This window comes from Ochotona princeps, chromosome 7 (genome assembly GCF_030435755.1).
Source record: "Ochotona princeps isolate mOchPri1 chromosome 7, mOchPri1.hap1, whole genome shotgun sequence".
NCBI classification, from domain to species: Eukaryota; Metazoa; Chordata; class Mammalia; order Lagomorpha; family Ochotonidae; genus Ochotona; species Ochotona princeps.
In genome coordinates, this window is record NC_080838.1 from 31,384,616 (window position 1) to 31,405,998 (window position 21,383).

Below are 21,383 nucleotides of genomic sequence, written 5' to 3' on the forward strand. Positions count from 1 at the left end.
GAGCTAAGCTGATCCGCAATCAGAAGCCAGCAGCATCACCCTCGTCTCCCACATGGGTTTGGGGTCCTGAGTTCTTGAACCATCCTCCACTGTCTTCCCAGACCACAAACAGCTGGCTGGATAGGAATAGGAGCAGCTGGGACATTAACTGGAGCCCATATGGGATCCTGACTTTTGCAAGGCAAGGACTTAGCTACCAGGCTATGTCGCCAGCCCCTATCTACTATTTGTTGATTTGTAAATCCTCATTCTTTAATTCCTGTCATTTGACACTCTTTAATGTTTACATAGGTTTTCTATAGAGAGCACAATTTTTTGCAAATAATGAAATTTTAGTCTATTCTTTTCTGGTTATAATGTGTTTTATTTCTTTTTCCTGATGTATCTTGCTGGCTAGAGCTCTATGGTATATCAAAAGGAAGAAGTGGGTGCTTTTTAAACTCATTTCCTACTTTTGCTAAAAATTTTTAATGTGTCATTACAAAGTGTGAAGTTCATCATTTTTTTTTAAATACTTCATTTATTAGATGAAACAATCTTTTTCTGGAGGCTAAGAGTTTTGTCAGGGTCCTAATGTGGAATTTAATTGAGGATTTTTGGTATCTATAGAAATTATTTTTCTGATTTATTGCCTTAATTTTTCTAATGTGATGGGTTAACAGCAATATATTTAACATTAAGTTTCCAATGCAGGCCTAGGCAATCTTGACAGTGTTATGTTTTATTTATTTATTGTATTTATTGTATTTTTAAAAACTTTTATCTATTTGTTTTGAAAGAGTTACAGAGAGAACACACACACACACACACACACACAGAGAAAGAGAGAGAGAGAGAGAAACGATTTTTCAGCTGTTGGTTCACTCTCCAAATGGCCACAGTGGCTGGAGCTGACCCAGGCCAAAGCTAGGTTTTGGAATTTGGAACTTCTTGTGGATCTCCTACAAGCACTCAGGAGCTCAAGAACTTAGGTCATCTTCCTCTGCAGGGAGCTGGATCAGAAGCGGAACAGCTGGATCTTAAACCAGCTTGTACAGAGAATGCTGGCAGTGCAGTTGGTGGCTCAGTCCACTGGGCAACAACTCCAACTCCCGATTTTCAAATATTTTGATCAGGACTTTTATATCTATGTTTATGATTTGACATTTCACTTCTTCTGTTGTCTTTGCCTTGTTTTTAGTTTGAAGTTTATACTTACTTAATACAAAGCAAGAATTCCCATCAAATTAGAATGATCTGTTATACATCTTCTGGGCCTATTATTTATTTTTTTGAAGAAAGATTTCTTTAGTAGTTCTAGGTTTATTCGTATGTAAGAATTTTAAATGTTATCTAAACTTTCAAATTTATTGATGGCATTTCATAAGGTTTCTCATTAAGAAGCAAAACACCGAGTTGGATAGATGGTGTTTATATTAGGTTATAAATTTCTCTAAAACCGCATGATACTTTACTAAAATTATGTGAAGTACATTATGTATAAAATAGTCTAATTTTTTTTTTTTGCTTCTATTTGGAAGCTTGTCAAAGCTTCATTTTTCAAGCAAAGAACTGTCGAGTTAAATATTTTACCAGGGTGGAGAACTTTTCCTGATTTCTTTTCTGTTACGCTGTAATTTACTAAGCCTCATAAATTATCTTAGCAAACTGCCACTTATGTCGTTTAAAATTACTTATGTGCTTTCTTGCTTTGGCACATATTGTGTTATAGTAAGAACCACATTTAATCATGATTATGTCGTATAGTTTCTTTCTCATGCATTATTTCATTTGATCTCTTAATAGCTTTGTTTTGTTCTTCTGTTTAAAATTCACAGAGGTTTGTGAAATCTAAAGTTATTTTGAGGAAGGTCTCTGGAGTATCCTCAAAGAACAGTTTGCTGGAAGCACATTCTTACTAGAATCAAGTCATTAAGTCCCTGCCTGACCCCTTAAAGTTTAATTCCTTAGACTTCAGAATGACCTATGCCAAGCCTTCGTGATACTGAACTCTGTCAGTGGTCCACAGTCATTCAAGAAAGGATGCAGGGAAAAACAAACAAACAAACAAACAACAACAACAAAACTGTGCCTTGCCCAAACTTTATCTCTGTGATTTTGAGAAAACAATTCTTTGTTCCTTTGCTTCTTCTATAAAATAGATTAAACAGCCTTACTGTTTATAAAGCTTTTATGTGGTTTTGTCAATGTATGGTTGTCTTTATACTTCTAGGTAGATATGTGGAAGTACCTTCTGTTCCCACAATGGCACTATAATTCAATTATATCCACTTAAGTATTTTCCGTTTAAGTTTTAAAATATACTTTGCTTTTCACAGTAGTTATATATTCACAGAAGTTATGAGTATCTCTATACCGTATCCCCTACACACCGAAGAGGTAGGCTTGTTATAATCGGGATTATAACAATGGTACCCAAAGTCTATATTTGATATCAGGGTTCATCCTTGGTATTGTGCATTCTAAGAGTTTGATAAATGTATAATGGCATGTATTTGACATAATAGTATCATATAAAACAGATTCACTGTTCCAAAAATCATCTGTGCTTCACTTGTTCATTCTTTATCCCCCAATTCATTTACTTAAGGAAACGTTGGGCGTCATAGGAAGTAGATAATTATTGCCTCATTTCTTATCTAATTGTGCAAGACTGAAAAATAAATCAGAATGAGGATTATTCCAGATAATTGGTTCTCCAGATCAATATGCATAGGCATTGTAGGAGGTCATGGGATAAATGTCCAGATGTACAGATATCCAGGGTTAGACATCTTTGGGAGCAAATGATAATATAAGATTAGCTAAAAGACTCATGGGAGTTAGCTAAGATAAAAAACATTGGCAAGACTGGGAAATCTGAAGCCATGAAAGTTGTATTTTTCATGAGAATAAGAGGCACAATTTGGGGAAGGAGATGAAGATACAGACCTAAAGGTAACCTCACCAAAGTCCTAGAAACCATGTTAAAAAGTTCATATGTTGAATAATTATGCAACTTTCAGATTTCAAGTAAGGGAATGAAAATACTAGGGTTTCATTTTAGAGCCTGCTGGCCTCAGCAGAAGCATGAAAACGTTGCTATGAAGCATGTACAGATTGGGCGTGGTTGACTGGCATTTCAAAACCCTCCTGTTGAATCCTTTTGTATACCTCCACCAACTTTTCCCAGATTCCTTCCCAATGAGGGCATAATCTATGGATTAAGACCCATTATAAGTATAGCCAAACACACACAAATTATATTACCATGTGATTCCATGTTGTTGAGACAGAAGAACACAAAGATGATGCGTTCTGGTGCAGAAACTGTTATCCAAGGGACATCCCTCATAACAGCTTAGCCATTCAAGTCAAGGATACATTGGAGAAAAGGCAGGGTGCAGATGAAAGTCCCTAGAATGACCGAGTTTTATGTCAGTTAATGAAGTCAGCGTGCTATTTTTTTTTAGCTCTCCAACAATTCTGTGAACAATTCTTGATAATTTCTTTCTGCTTCACTGAGATAAATATATTTTATCTATAACTATGGATCTTCATCAAAATGGTGAGAATGTAAATTGAGGGATCAATTATAAAATTTTGTATACAATTCACATGAAATCATTTTATATTTATATCCAGTTATATGCCTTCTCATGGTAAACCAAATTGCCAAAGAGAAAATTGAGCCCGGCATGATGGCTCAGTGGCTAAATCCTCAGCATGCAAGTGCCAACATTCTTATGGGCACCAATTTATGTCTTGGCTGCTCGACTTCCCATCTAACTCTCTGCTCATAATCTGGGAAAACAGTTGAGAACAGCTCAAAGCCTTGGAACTCTGTATCTGCATGGGATACCAGGAGGAAGCTCCTGACTCCTGGCTTCAGATCAACTCAGCTCTGGACATTGTGGCCACTTGGGGAGTGAACCAGTGGGCAGAAGATCTTTTTTTCTCTCCTTCTCTCTGTAATCTGTCTTTTCAACAAAAATAAATCTTAAAAAAATGAGAGATAATTACTACTGAATCTTCATCTTGGCTCAGAAGGACAGATTAAATGCAGAGTGAGCTTTCTTTAGGTGTCATTTATTTGACACAAAATCATAATGAGTTTTGGATGTCATAGAAATGTAAGCATTTGTGTAGCTCAAAGATGTCAACAAATGCAGAAGAAAAACAAAAATTATTACCCTTTGATAGTATATAAAATGACTCATACAGATGATGAATAGTAAATAAGTTTTACTTTATAATTCACACAAATAAACAAACCCAAAATGTTGTCATTAAAAACCCTGTAAAGTTGATGTGCCAAGGACACTGACTAAGATTTATTGGGTTATCATGCAGAACATGTATGCTTGTATGATTCAATTCAGACTAAACAATAGTACTGATTTCCCAACATGAAGATGAATATGAATAACATTCAAGAAATTTAGCTTTTAAAAGAAACGATCTGCTATCTGAGAGGGGATTATTTATCATTACTGTAAAATAATACTTACAATACGTGTTCTTTGGAATCAAGCCCAGACACATGGATGGTGGGTTACAGGTGACCTAACTGGCATGTTAGTTGCCAACCCAAATACCATTTTCTAAATCACTTGTAAAAGTAGTTCTGGAGTGAAAATTTAATGCCGCAGAGACCATGGTCTTTAGATATCATAATATTAATTGATTTACTTTCAAGAGTACAAATTTGTACATTAAATGTAGAGGTGCCTAATTTAAAATAGTCAGATACAGAATAGCTTATAATATTAATGATATATGGAAGGAAAATGCTAACAGATTATTTTCAGATACTGGTGTTCATATGCTTCACCTTTATGAAGCTTCAGAGCGATCTTGCTAATATGATTTTTTAAGTTTAAATCTATTTTGTAAAGAGAACAAGGAATCTCAAAGGGACAGGACCAACTAAACAGACCTAATGCATGTGTGATCTTTTTGTAAATAATGGAGAGCCATTATTTTGGAGAAATGATGAGAATGAGTTTACTCAATGTGAAATAGGTTCAAGGAGGGTTGATGTTCAGATTTTACTTGGAAAGAAAAAATAAAAAGGTAGCAAGAAGAAAACAGGATTTATTGTTGCAAACAATAGAAACCAGATTTGGATAACATTGGGAGAAAGGTTTTTTTGTTAGATTATATTGGCTAACTTACAGAAGCATCAAGCTTGAGAATGAGTCAATAGCCAAGAAGTCTGGAAGCTGAAAACACAGCCGAGTTTGCATCTGGTCAAGTGGATTGCCATTACTAGATGCCATTTGTTGCCATTTCCATAACCACTCAACTCTACAATCCTCTAATGAATAATCAGGTACCTTTGCATACATATTTAGCCTTTCAAGTCTTGTGTAGGAGCCATACAAGGCAGTAAGGCCACATGCTCTGACAACAGCTTCTAGGGACCCTTTTGGCTTTCATGGTGAAAATTTCAACCTTACTATAAGATCTGCAAAGAGAGATTCCATCCCTCAGATAGAAGGTATGATTAGATAACATGTGATTAAAAGCAATGACATCAGCCTTTACAATTATCCACCACTTGGTGGTTAACAGTCCTTTGCTGTGAGAAAAATAATGAGAATTCATGCTCCGGTTTTCATTGGTGCGGCTTGGCCTGAAGTGAAGAAGGACATCTGCATCAGAGCCTACCTAAGAGAGGCAGACATCTCCCCTGAGCAATGTGGGTGGTCAAAGGGCTTGGGTGAGTCAGGAGGTGACTGATACAAGTGTAAGAGGGCAACAGTAGGGTGAAAGCAGCCAACAGTGTGAGGTCAGCCCCTGGCTCCCATGTGAGGAGCCATTAAACCTCTCAATGATGCCCTCAGCCATTATCAGCAGTGCAAGCCACGAACGCAGAGGAATAATGAGGATGCTGGGATTTCAGAATGATGCTGGCTGTGGGTTTTATTGCCAGTGCTGTATCATACAAACCTCTTCAATTACCACTGGGCTAGTAGTGGCCAGGCATATCACCCATAAAGCTTTAGTTATTTCTATTAACAAATGGTACTATAATTCTCAGAACAGTGATTGATGCAATATTAAATGTTCAGGCAATATGAAACAGCCCACAAAAAAGTAATCTATCATTCTAATCACACTTTCTGGAAAAAAAAATTAACACTTGGTAAATATTTTGTAAGTCTTATCTAAACATCTTTTTATGTACATAGAATGCTAGAAATAGCCATGTACAAGAAAGAATTTTAGAAAAATACAGTATTTAGGTATATGAATTAAAAATTTAAAAAGTGTTTACCTGAACAAAGTCCAAGAGTTAGTAATTACAAGAATCAATGGACTTCTGTGTGTCTTTCTTTTGTCATAAAAATACGATGAGTTGGGTTAGAGTTCTGGTATAGTAGCCTAAGCAGTAGTTTGTGATGCAGGCATCCAGTTTGTGGGCCAGTTTGTGCAAAATGGCTTCATTTCCAGAGAAGCTCCCTGCTAATGTTTCTGCTTGAGTCCCTGCCACCTATGTGGGAGACTTGGAAGAAGTTCTGGCTTCTGGTTTGACCTGGCCCAACTTTGACTGTTATGACCATCTTGGGAAGATATACCAGAAGGATGATCTCTGTCTCTCTCTTTTCCTATACTTCTCCCTTTCAAATAGAGAAATTACAAAAAATATTTTGAGTAAAGTTTTTCTGTGACAAAGTATAGCTTTATAAGTTTTTATAGGCTTATTTTTGACAAGATACTCATTTTTGCAAATGAATATACCCATATAACTTTAGCCCAGTTCAAAATTTAGAATACTTGCTGTCTCTTGTTTCACTGTTGTTCTCTCCTAGGTAAACATTGTTCTCTTTGTTTGAGTTTCAAGTAAATAAAACTCTGTGATGTATTTTCTTTTCTGTAAGGCTTCTTTTGCATACTACCAATGTCTTTTGAGATTCAACTATGCTACTGAATATAGTCATAATAAAATCTTTCATATTACTCTACAAGTTTCCAACTTCTGGCCTCATTCCATCCTTTGCTAATGTACACATTTCATGAGCGAACCAATGGATAAACATTATCTGTCTCTGCCTTTCAAATGAACATACAGACATTTTAAAAAACTTTAAAAAACTTCCCCAAACACAATTTTATACTGTTTTTTGAACATATGCATTTCCTTTGTTGGATATATACTTGAAAATTGGAATAATTGGACTGTAGGCAGTGCATATGTTTGTCTACTACTTGGTGTATAAATGTGTAAACACACACAACATATATACATTTACATTTATGTATATGCTTATGGACAAATACCTGAGAGTGGCATGGCTGAGTTGCAGCGGGTGCATGTGTTCATTGTAGTAGATTCTGCCAGTTTTAAAAAGTATATGTATAGGTGGGCCTTCCTACAAATTCTGTACAAGATTCAGTTGTTCCATAACTTTGCAGACACTTGGTAGTATGTGAAATGTAAAACTGGTGAGTTGTGCTGTTATCACATTTTGGTGTAAATCTGCAATTCTTTTTTTAAGATATTTATTTTTTTTTTTGTAAATGCAGATAAAATTTACAAAAAGAAAGAAAGAAAGATCTTCCATCCACTGATTCACTTCTCAAAGGGCTGCAACAGCTGGAACTGAGCAGATCCAAAGCCAGTAGCTTCTTTCTGGTCTTCCGAGGGGTTGCAGATCTTGAGGTCATGGGCCATGTTCCACTTCTTTTCCAGCCCATAAACAGTGAGTTGGATGGGAAGTGGAACAGCTGGGACACAAACCGGTGCCCATATGGGATCCCAGTGCATGCAAGGTGAAGATTTAGTTAATGAGCCATCATGACGGGCCAGAAATTTATGATTCTTATGATCAAAGTTGTTGAGTGCCTTTACTATTCAAATGGCCATTTGCATGTCATTTTTTTAAAAAAAGTATCTTTTCATATGTTTGGCCTCTTTTTTATTTTAAAATGTAATCTTTCATTTTTTTGTGCTCCATAAATTCTGAATATAAATCTTTGATGCATGGTTGAATTCAAGCCTTTTTCATATAACTTTCAAACGTCATCTTTACAGCATTTTATAGGAACCTGGAACCAACAATTTCATTTACAGTTAAGGAAATAGATCTAACAAGTTTAAAGATTTGTCCAAATTGCTATGGTGAATTAGAAATAATAGGATTAGCTTGTCTCTCGCTTCTTAAATTCTAATTCTCACCCCATTTTAAACCATTAAAAGTAAGTATTAAACAAAATTTAAACCATTTACAACAGAATTCAGCATGAAGGCTACAGATTTGGGGATCTATTTAAAAAAATGATTGGCTCAGATCGCAAGGATATCATCAAATTTACTTTTAATCCTCTTACAGTGAAAGCAGAGTAACCTTTCATTTTCTAATGGAAGAAAATGACAATTTTAGAAAATAGCTCTTGAATGTCACTTTCTTAATCATTGCATGAAATAAAAGTTTTCTTAAACCATAACATCTGTTTCAAGCCATGGCTGGGTAGTTTGTATTTGACAGTGCTTTCTCTCTACAGGTATAGTTTTCAGGTCTGGAAACTTGCTCAGGAGTTGAAACAGACTTGGGTACACAGTTAAGCAAGATCTTCTCCCCTCAAAAAATCTGACATCACCTTCTTTGCTTACTCTAGAAGTTTTAACTGGGTCGTCTGTAAGACCGGAAAATGAGGATGTAGAAAATGAAGATGAACACACATGGAAACACAAAAATCAGAGAGGGCCAACTTTGACCTACTGGTTCCATCTAAAATGTACATCCTGAGGAACTGAAAGGACTAAGCAACTGTGAAAAACAGCCTGAGGAAAGAATCTGACTATATTCTGTAGAGTCACTGATCTGTGTCTGGCATAGCCCTGGTTGTTCTGGCATCTGGAGTGTGAACATTAGGCCATCTTATGAGTGGTTTGATGGCAGGAGCCCATGCATGCTGTGTTGGTAGTTGGTAATTGTGCTGGTTGGTAGTTTTGTTGATGCTCGGGGGTCATTGCTCTTGCAAAGTCATTTCTGCAGAAGATTGACTTTCATCACAAAAGTTCACCAGTTGCTTAGTCAAGGGCACAGATATTCTATTCTGCAGGAAAAACAAAACAAAACAAAGCAAGAAACAAAAAACAAGGTGGCTGAGATGACCCCAGTGGCAGTATTCTGTGGAGCACTGAGGCCGCTGCTTCCATCCTGATGCCCAGCTGCAGACTGATACGCCCCATCTGTAATCAGAGATAGACTGAGGTCACTTACATATTGGTTTAAAGTAAAGGCAGTAACATTCAAAGAGTTACGTTAATGATTGCTTTGGCCTGGATCTTAGAATTTCAAGGTTGGCCATTGCCATAAATAGCCTTTGAAAGATTACTCTAAAAAAGCAATACAATATTTTTCCAACAAAAATATTCAGATACAGCATAAATTAAAAAGAAAGCAAAGCAAAATACACTATCTAAAAGTTTAAGGAAATGTTTAATTCTGTTTTATACAAAATTTCTGAAGATAGAGTCCTACACAGATTCAAGAAAATGCAATGTCTCAATTTAGATGGAAATAAAGATTAGATATGCTCTAGAAACTGTACGAACTTGAAAATGCTGCTGGTGATGACGCGAACAGTGATCTGAAGACTGCGCATGAACAGCTGGAACAAATAGCTCATGTGGGGCGGGCATTTGGTCTAGCGATTCAATTACCACGTCCTGTACAAAGTATTTGGGTTTGAGTCCTCACTGGTTTCTGATTCCAGCATCTTGTTAATGCAGAACCTGGAAGGCAGTGTTGACGGCTCAGGGAGTTAGGTCTCTACCCTTTCCCTGGGAGACTTGATCTGAGTTCTAGCTCTCGGCTATGGCATTCTCAGTGTCAGTTTGGGAGCTCTGTGTGTGTGTCTCTGTCTTAGAGTTTTACATTAATGTAAGATTTAAAAACATGTGTCTAACAAATTAGCATATTTTGTGCCTATGGATTTTTACTTTTTGGACTAACGTTTTATATTTGCCACTATTTTCTACTTGGGTATATAATCTTTCTTGGTCACTTTTGTGCTTTTTAGAGTCCAGAGAAAAGTATTCCATTAAGGTTAGTGTTTAGAGTTGCCACCCTAGGTCCAAAGACAATAAGGAAATGCTTTGTCTTTGAACTTAAAAACAATAGAACAACAGATAAGAATATGGACCTTCTTGTATAATTGCCACAAATTGATATTTCTAAATGATAACAGTGTTAAGCATCTACCTCTACCTCATGTTACTGGCACTCTTTAGGTTATTGAAGAAATGACACGAGAATTTCTGAGAACAAAATGTAGATGATTATGATAGGCACTTGTTTTTAAGTCATCTTTTTTTTTTTTTTTTTTGCCAGATTGATACCAGAGTCAGTAAATTTTTAACTGCAAAAACCACTGGCATGCTTTTTCTGTCACAGGGTGAGTCCTAAAATGACTTGTGGATTTAAACTTTAACGGACTCTGATGTAAGAGTCGTGATAGAAAACGCCTGGACTTCACCCAGAAGATGTTCACTATGGTCTTGTTATCCCTAATGAAAGCAATAGAAAAGTAACTTACCTGCCTCAGTTGTGGGAGGTGTTGTCCAAGCTGCCTCACAGGACTCAACAGCAACATTTTCTGTTTTATTTTACATGCCACATAGTTTGTGCTTGACATTCCTGTATGACTTAATTTTGAAAACAGTTCTTGCAAATCTATTCCTTTATGTTATCCCTGACCACCTGTTTTCTTCTGGATCTGAAGGGAAAAATCAATCGATTTCACAGAGAATTTGTCCTCAAAAGACATTTGATGTTGCCACTGAAACTGGTACATTTTTTTTAAAGATTTATTTATTTTTATTGGAAAGGCAGATAAACAGAGAAGAGGAGAGACAGAGAGGAAGATCTTCCATCCGATGGTTCACTCCCCAAGTAGCCACAACAGCTGGAGCTGAGCCAATCCGAAGCCAGGAGCCAGGAGCTCCTTCCGGGTCTTCCACGCGGGTGCAGGGTCCCAAGGCTTTGGGTCATGCTAGACTGCTTTCCCAGGCCACAATCAGGGAGCTGGATGGGAAGCAGAGCTCCTGGGATTAGAACAGGTGCCCAAATGGGATTCTGGCACTTCGAAGGCGAGGACTTTAACCACTACGCTATCGTGCCAGGCCCAACTGGTACATTTTTATAAATTCTTACGTATGTTTTTAAGAGAATCATCCATCCTACATTCTACACTCTTGTAGTCAGAATGAAAGCTCATTTTATCACCATGAAAACCAAAATCTATTACAGATATTAGATCATTGTTAGGAAAGATGGGAGAATCAAACCTACCAATCTTGGCGAGCATTTATTTGGTTGTCTTTTTCCTCAAATTTATCTAAGTTTGGGCATATATGAGCCCAAATTTAAATTTCTAATTTGGACCTAGGAGCTTTTATTGTATTGACCACAAAAGAGCTATCCCTTGGATCTTTTAACATATTGACATCATCTGATGTGCAAACATTAAGTTACATCAATCTAATAGGGATAAAAATGAAGATCAACTATTTTAAGACAAAAAGCAGACAGCCAAGCATGGTGATTAGAACAGACTCTTGACAGATAGTCTGGTTCCTATCTTTAATCTACTTCTTCTTAGTTGTATCTTCAGCAAGTTGTGAAGCCTCTTTGGGCTTTACTTTCTTCAACTACACAATGAGGAATACAATCATTCATACCTCAGGGAATTGTCTTGAGAGTCAAATAAGCTGCAAGATGAAGAGTATGGAGAGCTGTGCTTAGAATGTAACAAATGCTCCATACAGCTTTGATACGGCTTTTATTATGGGTTATTTGTAGATAATCTTGCCGAACAGATTTAGAAATGGGTGAAAATTACTGTATTATGATTACAAATTTTGTAGAGGTGAGTGATGGGAAAAGGATCCCAATGCTCAGGTAAATGGGAATGCTGAGTGGATATAGGAACACTAGGAGACCAAATGTAACTGAATGTTTCTACAAGATTCACTGAAAAAAATGGTGGGCATTACAGAAAAGATAGGGTTACAGAGGCTACATATGCCACTCATCAATTATAGCTGAGATTTGAAGTCTCAGGAATGATAACTTGATAGGATAAAGACGAAAAATGATTCTGGGAAAATAATCCTATCAATGTATATCTTCAATAAGTAGAAACCAGACAAGGGGAATGAGAAGTGTCAGAAAACAGACAAAAAACAGAGATACATGATATACCACAAGCCAGGAGAGTGGTGAGGTTGGCGCCCTCTTGGGAGACCCAGAAGAAGTTCCTGGCTCTTAGATTGTTCAGCTCCGGACAGTAAGACCATTTGTAGAGTAAATCAGCAGGTGAAAGATCTTTCTGTCTGTCTCTCCTTCTCTTTGTAAGTCTGATCTGCCTTTACAATAAAAAATGAATCATCTTAAAAGGAAACAAAGCTCTTACGATCTCAAAACCTGCAGGATTTGAGTTTGTTTCCCTTTGCTCTGATAATCAGACCTGCTTCCAGGACCAGGCTTGCACCAGTTTAGGAGGGATAAGGATGACCTAGATTGACCTGCAACTCATTGTGTGCACATTGTCATATTTCAGCATGCTAAGTAACACACTTAGCAGCATAGGATAGCAAGCATTGGACCATGTAAGGAATGGCAAGGAATGGCAGCTAGGTTCCAAAAAAATCTCCAACTACTTCCCAGAAAACACCATAGCTATTCCTCCTTCTTATTAACCTCAGTTGAGAGAAGGGACCACTCCTCTCTGAGAAGGACTCCTGTCTGTGGAATGGGTAGTTCTGCTTTCTGAGTAACACTCTGCTTGCTATTCACTGTTGACTAGTGTTAATTTGTTTCTGAATTCCTTCTTGCAGTGAAGTCATGGACCTGGGTATCGTGCAGCCCTTGTTATCTGTTGCCAGGATTAAAAGTCATAACAGATTTGTGGAAATCAGGTTATCATAAATGAAGAGGAAATGGGAGATGAGAATGGACAAGAAAAAAAGGAAGACTATTGTAGCCAGCCATGTGGCAATTACAGAAATGAAAGAAAATAACTATTCCAAGAAAAACTGCTATGTGAGAAAAGAATTGCTTTGTACTCACTGAATTACTTGCTTCTTATGATATGGAAGCTTGAGTATGTTTCTAACACATTCCTCATGAGAATTGACAGGGTCAGGTGGAGATGAGGAGGTGTTAGCCTTTGCACAAGGAGCTTTTGGGAAAAGGATGAGGATGCCAAGAGAATGCTAACTTCTGAGACAAAAGAACATTCACACTGAATGCTGGCATCTAACAACTCTGAAAGGTAGGGAGCATGTTGTCCCAGCCAGTGAGCGGGCCAGGGACGGCCTTGAAAAGAGAATTCCAGTTTGGAAAGAACAGTTTTCTTCTGTTTTCTTCTGATGATAACAGAGCAGCACCAAAATGGGAAAAGAAAGGTTGGAAAGTGGACCCAATGGGCATAGTTAAGTCATAAAAAAGGGAGTATAAAAGTTAAAACCAGCCAACCAACCAAATAATCAAACATAGGAACAGGAGCAAGCAGTAAGTAGATTTAAAAATATGCATTTCATGGACACTTGAAGCAGATTTATTTTAAAACCCAGACAGTGTGAAATGCAGAACTGCCAGTTTGCTTATTGAAATGGAAATGCCATTGTGGCAGCTAACAAACAAAATCAAAACAAAGACTAGATGTGGCTGTAGGCAGGGACCACATAGGGCTGGCTCCAGAAGGACACATCCTTTGAAGGATGGGTTATAATGAACCATAGCAGACTCCACTCTGGAGCTAATCACACCTCACTGGTGGGGAAACTTTGGGCAGCATCCCCATACAGCATTGACAGATAGGCAGAGCTTCCATCTGATGATTCTCTTCCCAGATGCTCACATGTGAACAAAACCAGAAGCTCAGAATTCCACCTGAGTGCCCCATATGAATGGCAGAAATGCAAATAATCCAGAGTGTCTATAAACAGGAATCTGTAATCAAGAGCCAAAGCAGGGACTTAAAGCCAGACATTCTGATGTGGGACTGATGCATCCTAACATCAGGGTAAGTTCCTGCTTCCCTGACTTAAAAGCATTATTTTGGCAGAAAGGGCATTTGGTGCAGCAGTTAAGACACCACCAGCGACGCTCACATCCCATATTGGTTCAACTTTCAACTCCTCTGCTTCCAGTACAGTTTCTGCTAACAAGAGCCACAGATTATAGATGACTTAAGAGGCTGGATCCTTGCCACTCATGTAAGAGTCTTGTATTCAGTTTCTAGCTCTTGGTTTTAGCCTGACCCACCCATGCCCGTTGCAGGCATTTGGAGTTTTGGAGTGTGAACCAGAGGATGGAAGGTATTTTTACACACACACACATACACACACACACACACACACACACACACACACACTTTCTCTCTCTCTCTCTTTCAAATAAAAATGCATTAAAGGCTTTTAAAGTATTATTAGGAATTTCTACTCATATTGTACCCAAGTGTAGACAATTCTTAGACTTTCCATCAAATAAACCAGTATGTTCTCATTTTTTTCCTTGCAGTAAGTTGTGTTTGGTTTCTGTTACTTGCCTTGAAGGAATCCTGAATAAAACCAGAAGTGATTGACAAAGCTGAGTCGGGGCATATTTAAATCTTCTCCTATGATAAAACTTCTACAGTCATTAGAACCTCACTGCTATAAACAATGTGAGCCTTTTCCATTATGTAAACATAATATTTGGCTTAAAAGTAAAATAACACTTTCTGGAAGAGAAGACTGTGGTGCTTGGGAAAGGGTGCTAAATAAAGCTGGGGATTCTTCCCCCTGGTAAATTCCAAGAATAGAGACTTTGGGGATGGTTTAAATGCTATCCTGTCCAGAAGCAGGAAGGAGATTGGAGCAGGGCATCCTATCCCAGCAGTGCCAGGGGTTACACACCGCTTTGCAAATATGTAAAGCTGCTTAGACCACAGTGAGAGAAATTTGCAGTCAACTACATGGCCATTCCTTCTTTCCCTTTCTTTCTTGGATTTTGGTCAAGAATTTAGACATTCTACTTATGTGTCTTATATACTCTTGAAAATATATCTCATATCATCAGTTACTTAGCTTCAGATGGAATAAAAACTCAAACCAAAAATTTACTGAATACTTATAACAAGTTGGATATGCTTCCTGAATGATTTGACTAAATTTTTTTTATTGTGTCCATTTGAAAGAACAACAACAGCAGCTTTCAGATGTTAAACTTATTCAGTGTCACATGGAAGTGCTGGGATTTTAACTTAAATTTGTCTTTTCAACCTTTGTTCTTAACTGGTAAGCCTGCTTGTATTTTAATTCCCATTATGTGTCAAGGCACACAAACACTGAAGTAATTGTGAGTATTCTTAACTTTCCCCCCATATTTTCAAGATTACCTATTTCTTAAATGTCTAAAGTAATAATTCATTTCTCATGCTTCTGCAGTAAACCAAGTATTTCTGACAACTTTCAGACACTCTTGACATTTACCTGATTGTCACTTGTCACTTCTTACCTCATACAGCAGTTTATTTTTTCTTAGCTTCTCTTTACAGTTACTATGTTTAGGGGACAACTTGAGACCCATTTCTTTTCCCCAGAAGGAAAACTGACACATTGGCTTTCAGAATTAAAAATTCTATATGTGCATAATAAGAGAAATAGAACCCAGGGCAATACATTTTATGGTTACTTTTCTAATTCACCTTCTTTATAGTGTCTGCCCCAAACTGTATTTTCAAGCTTTCCAGAAAAAAACTAGAAATCTCTTAAATTATTTGAAATGGTATCATGTCCTCACAGGGCAGTCTTTCATATTACTAATATTTTTGCCTAAGGTATCTGTCTTTGGATTACTTCACTCAAATCCAAAGTTCTACCATCAACAGGAAAGAAAGACTGTAAATATCTAATTAAAGCCCAGCATTCACCAAATCAATCCCTGCCTCCACTCAGAATTTTGCCTATTAGAAAAATCATTGCTGCAACATATAGTCCACAGCAAACATAATTTTAAGGGAAAAAAGTTTGAATCACCATTCTGTTCCTGCTTCTGATTGGTATATATTCAGAAGTAGTGTGATCCTACCCACAAGGAGACTACAGTTTTGGTAGATGACCAATATTTGAATCTTGTGGTCTTTTTATTTGAGAGGTAGATTTACAGAGAAGGTCATACAGAGAGAGAGAGAGAGAGAGAGAGAGAGAGAGAGAGAGAAGAATCTTCTAACGTTGGTCATTGGTTTACTCCCCAAATCACTGCAGTGGCAGAGTGGTCCAAAGCCAGGAGCCAAGAGTGTCCTTCAGACCACCCACATGGGTACAGGGGTCCAAGGGTGTGGGCCATATTCCATTGCTTTGTTAGTTCATAAGCAGGGAGCTGGACTAGAAGTGGAGCAGCTGGGACATGAACCAGTACCCGTATGGGATGCCAGTGCCACAGGCAGAGGAATGGCTTGTTATGCTACTGCACCGACCCGAGGCTATAGTTTTTCATTGATTTGGAAAGCAGGGTATACGTGAGTGTGTAAGAATATTAATGAAACTAGAGATAGTACATGAAAAGACTAGGCCAGAATTTCAGTGTGACCAGGGTTGATTGCGTTTATCAGAGAATTTCAGAGCTTATCAGAAAGACACTATTCAGAGGAAGGTTAGAAACAACAGCTATTGCGCAGGAACAGATAAATGCAGGGAACTCTTCATTTGTTGGGAAGCCCATCTTACACATATAGTACATCTTCAATATCGCAACACAACAAAAGAGGAGTTAATCAGAGATTACCAATGAAAATAAAACAGAATGACTGAAAAAGCCCTGTAGACATTCACTCTTAACAGTAGCTTGGCAACCACATACTTCATATTAATTTTTTCCCAGCACATAGAAAATGAGAAGAAATGTCGTAGTATGAGGCACTGTATCAAAACTGGGCTATTGTGCTTGCTAATAGGATATGGTACATGTTCAGTCATGTGGCTTGTTTTATAGGATGAAGACAACCCATTTTGAACACATGAACATGATGCAATGGTTTTGTCATCCTTCATCAATTCTCTTTTAAGCTTAAGAATATGTATTTTTGTAGTTCAGGTAATATCACAGGACTGTATGTTGGTAGTTAGGATGCTGGACTCTCTGCCATTGTCCATGCCTACAATGTAGGGATATGCTTAAATAGCAGAATGTGAACTTCTGACTAATTATGAAGGGCTATACTGTTGTAATTATATAGGGGAAATCAGTATGGGGTTTGAGACTTGGGGAGGAGGAAGGGAAATCCCAAAGCCTATGAAACTGTACCATAAAATAATAAAATAAACACATTTAATACATGAAATATGAAATTTGTATTTTGTTTTGGGGTAAGACATGATCACTTGTCTTAAATTTACCTTTTTTTTTTAATGTGGGAAGGCTGTTTGGGTATCAGTGCTCCCTCTCATTTTTCAGATTTGCGATTAAGAGAAGCTCTTTCTGCAAGCTACAGTGGCTGTTGATTACCGAGTCATGAACTCTATACCTAAGGAGTTCTGTCTCTCACATGTCTCCTCTAACTATTTCTCAGATTTCCATGCTAATTTTTTCCAAGCAGTAGCTGTGAGTAAGTTTCAATTTTCCTCTGTTTGATTTTTTGCTCTTCAAAGCTCTCAAACACGGGAGACAAGCCCCCATCTTATGTTCTAGTCTTCTGTGAAAGGTGCTTGTATTTACACTGCACTTACTCAAATGACTATTCTCAGTTACCATGTCCCAGGGCTTGAGCTGGCTACTGTCTGCATCATGGTGCTTGAAGGACAACCCAAAAGTGGTCAGAGGAGTTGCTTTAAACCCCCAAACCTGGGTCTGCTTGCCTGACATACAGCAAGCATGGGGAAGAAGGCAGATGTTCATTGCAAAGCACAGACTGAGGAGTCAGGCAGTTAATGCAGAATTCCTGAGCTCCCTTTGAGGTTACCAAGGACTCTAATAATTCAAATTAGAGGATGATTCTAGCACTATGGTCAAGGCAGAGTGATCGCAGTGTTGAGGTAGAACAGGCAGAGAATCAAGACACAGGATTTCTGGAACTGGCCTGATGAATCCTTTGATGAGATTGGCAGTATCTTGCTGTTTGGCAGTGTATTCAACAGCACATAAGGACAACTTGCCCCAATAACTGATAAAACTTTTGAACTACCTGAATGTCAAGATGAAGACATGTGGAAGTATGAATATTTCAGGAAATTCTGTCTTGAGCTAAATGGATTTACTGTCAAACATCAGAGTGAATGTTCTCCAGATGCTTGCACTGAAATAACAGCAACTAAGCAATAGGTTTTTCAGTGTACAGCTCATAAAACTCCCAAATAGTGTCTGCTACAGACTATACTAGACACACGCTTGATGGTACTGCATATCTTCTAAAAAGCAATAAATATTTTTCTTGCAGGGTTAGCATAAAGGAATCATGAACAGCAAAACTGGAATCAGTACGCCGCAGGGTTTGCAGAGTTTTTTCACATGCTCATTTTCACCACCAGCAGATAGTTAATCAAAATTAAAATGAAAAAATTTTGTTATTTTTTACTAAATTTGTAATGAAATACAATTTGAATCTCAAGGACAAACTACCAGTTTTAGAAGAAGTTCAGGATTTAGTTTCTGATGAAAGTGAATATGAAGAGAATCATTCAGAAAAATGTATTGATCATATAATTAACATTACTTAAATGTTGTGTTTAAATCGTTTTGACACATTAGTCATGCATTCATATTATATAGCTTTTTGGTCTAGAACAGGTTTTTTTTAAAGATTAATTTTATTTTTATTGGAAAGGCAGATATACAGAGAGGAAGAGAGATAGAGAGAAAGATCTTCAGTCTGTTGATTCACTCCCCAAGAGACCGCAAGGGCCAGAGCTGCACCGATCCGAAGCCAGGAGCCAGGAGCCTCTTCTGGGTCTTCCACCTGTGTGCAGTGTCCCAAGGCTTTGGGTCATCTACCACTGCTTTTGCAGGCCACAATCAGGGAGCTGGATGGGGAGTGGGGCTGCTTAGATAAGAACTGGTGTCCATATGGGATCCCGGCACGTGCAAGGTAAGGACTTTAGCTTCTAGGCTACCATGCTGGGCCAAAGAATAGATTTTTAACTTGGGAAATATTTTTAAAGCTACAAAAGAGCTGTATATTTACTGTTGTGGCACTCATATTTTTTAAAATAAGATTAGTATTATCTGTTTATAATATTTGCTAATGAAATAATTTATAATTTTTTAGAATTTCTGCTAAACAGTTATTGAATCTTAATACTCATAAAATATATCCATCTGTTAAAAGATCTGTAATCTTGAGATCTCACACAAGCCATGTGCTAAAGAGATGGTAATGCTTTCCTTTAGTTTTGCCCTGAGTTTTAGATATTCTGGAAAATGCTATAAACATAAATGACAAACTTTCCAAAATGAGAATAATTGTTTTAAATTTTTTATTGTTTTTGATAAGCAGTTATGGTTATGTATCTATCCAAATATAAATACAAATGAAGTATGAGCAATTCTTATATAATCTTACTATGCTATGCAAAGTTTACTTTAGGCCAGTATGCTTGGAAGGGATATACCTTTTTTCAACAGTATACTATTACATACAAGTTAATGCTAATGATGAGGCATACAGAAGATATTCCCACTGGAATGCTCTATTCACCCCTTCCTTCTTCCTCTAATCCTGTCGTCAAATACTTTGGCTGAGACGCCTTTCACTAGATTTATCTGGTGGGACTTACACCTGTTTATGCTGATATTTAAGGGAAGAAGAGACAAAGAGAAAGATCCTCCAACCACTGTTTCTTGTAGGTGGAGTATCAGCCAATTGAGTCATCACAGTGGCTCCAACATATTCACTTTGATTATCCTTTCAAATTCAAGAAAATTCTTTATACCATATTATGAGACAAGTATGCACAGAAAAAAAATGAAGGAAACTGTTGCATACTGACTGTGTATAAACACGATTTATGCCTTTCTAAGGCAGCCAGTCATTTTGACTTTGAACAGTACTATCCCGAATCCACAGTCCTAATTGTATCCCAACTTACAACTGTGTTTTAGAAGTTTTATGTTCACAGTGAAAGGAATGTAATTTTTGAAATTGTACATTTACATTAATATCACTATAATAGTATAAAATAGTATAATAGTATAAAATAGTATTTTTGAAATAAAATTGCTAAATATTGAGAATTCATATACTGAGTAAAGTTTTATGTTTAGCAGTATAGCTTGTCTCATCAGTTGCTTTCTCATAATGACTTTCTGTTATTTGACTGTTTTTCTGGTGAACATTTGAACTAAGGTAGAGACTGGGATTGGTTATCTGGGTAAGGATTATTTTTTAAGATTCATTTTGTTTTTCTTGGAAAGACAGATATAAAGAGAAGAGAGACAGAGAGAAAGATCTTCTATCTGGTGGTTCACTCCCCAAGTAGCTGCAACAGCCATACCTGAGCCAATCTAAAGTCAGGAGCCTGGACCTTCTTCTGGGTCTTCCACATGGAAGCAGGGTCCCAAGGCTTTGGGCCATCCTTGAATGCTTTCCCAGGCCATAAGCAGGGAATTGGATGGGAAGTGGAGCAGCCAGAACATGTACTGGCATCCATATGGGATCCTGGCGCTTGCAAGGTGAAGATTTTAGCCACTAGGCTGTTGTGCTGGGTCCTGGTTAAGGATTTTGAAACACATTTTGAATACTATGTCTTAGTATTGACGGGAAGATACAAATTTCTTTTTCTTATTCATCTTCCCTGTACTGCTTCGAATTGATCATAAAGAATCCAAAATGAAAAAAAATAGTTGAATATGAGTAGTGTGTGCTGAGCTTGTGTGTGTGGCCTTCCTTTATTGGTCAGTAATTGGGGTCAGTGTGTTTCTTTCAGATTGACTAAGATGAGTTCCAATCTGTCTTGGTCTAAGGGCAGATTTACTTATTACTTTATTTGATCAGTGCCTTGAAATCTTGTGGAGTTCAACGATAAAGGCTAGCACTGAGATACTATGGGGCCAATTCAGGGTCTCAGCTCTGGCTTTACTTGTGTTTCTCTGTTACTGGGTTAATTTTTGCAGAGACACTACTAGCCATGGAAGAGATGTGGGGCTTGACAAACTCTCCATAAAAAGCAGCTTCAAGGTGAGTAATTCAGAAATAGTTCTGCTTAATCCAGTAGGGGTACATATGTTAAACAAATATATGATTATAAATAATGGACTATTCTAGGAGAGAAAAGTAGAAAATATTTTGGAAGAAATGATAGAGAGACCTAAATTATTGGGGCAGGGGAAGTAAAAGTCTTTGAGAAATTATTTAATGTGGGATTTGAATGTTGTAGGTCTTGTAAAAAACAAGCGCAGTTCAGTGGTTTA

At 37.4% G+C, this 21,383-nt stretch overlaps 1 pseudogene; it reads left to right on the forward strand.

Annotated features, from left to right (window-relative positions):
* Positions 1-11,820: 11,820 nt before the first annotated feature.
* LOC101518579 (MOB-like protein phocein) lies at positions 11,821-18,694 on the forward strand (annotated as a pseudogene).
* Positions 18,695-21,383: the final 2,689 nt, after the last annotated feature.